The following is a 1,046-nucleotide window of genomic DNA, read 5'->3' on the forward strand; positions in this document are numbered from 1 at the left end:
ACCTGTGCTATTTACACCTGCCAGTGGAGGAATGGAACTGTCCTCCTGCCTCAACACTGCTAAAGAGGTGAATTTCCCAGATTACCTGCGTGCAACCCTTAGGACAAAAGCAGTGTCAGCAACAGCACTGAGGAGCCTATATGGAACGTATAGAGCTATTGTAGGGATTGGTTTTAAAAAAAATTCACGTAGTCCGATCAACTGCATTGATCAGGCGCTTATAATAGCTGTGCTTGCATGATCTTCAGAGTCCTATTGCCAAAATGGAGATTTGTCAGAGGTGCAGCACTGAGTTAGATATGAAGTAGTCATGTAAATGCTTACAGGATGGGCTGCTTAGGTTCGTGGAACTAAGAGCCACGCGCCTATGAAGTGGATATTTCCCCCGGCCGCTACGTGCAAGCACCGTTTGCTTCTAAGTACAACCTAGCAGTTCGAAAGCACATCAAAGTGCAAGTAGATAAATAGGTACCGTTCTGGCGGGAAGGTAAACGGTGTTTCAGTGCGCTGCTCTGGTTCGCCAGAAGCGGCTTAGTCATGCTGGCCACATGACCCGGAAGTTGTACGCCGGCTCGTTTGGCCAATAAAGCGAGATGAGCGCGGCAACCCCAGAGTCGGCCACGACTGGACCTAATGGTCAGGGGTCCCTTTACCTTTACAGTAAATACATTTTAAATAAACTCATCAGAATATCAACAGCTACAACTTTTTTGCAATTACAGAGTGGTATTTAAGTTAACAGATCAACTATTATTTTTTTGATGCAGACAACTGATGATGATGATGATGAGTAACTTACTTGCATGTATAACTAATTTGTGCTGTGCACCAACAAGGAACCTGGCGGAGTCCAGAAGTTGACTCCGCTTTCTTTATCTCGCTCCCTACCCCCCCCCCCACAACTGGCCAGTGCCCCACTGGCCCTCCTTTCCCCGCTCTCACGGAGCCCTTCGCCCCTCTTGCGTTTAACGCGCAACTTCGCGCTCCGCCCCCCCCCCCCCCGCTTCTGCTGATCCTGGATTCGGCGTTCGGCTGCCGCTGCCTGC

The sequence above is a fragment of the Podarcis erhardii genome (genome assembly GCF_964252035.2).
Source record: "Podarcis erhardii genome assembly, chromosome: 6".
In the NCBI taxonomy this organism is placed as follows: domain Eukaryota; kingdom Metazoa; phylum Chordata; class Lepidosauria; order Squamata; family Lacertidae; genus Podarcis; species Podarcis erhardii.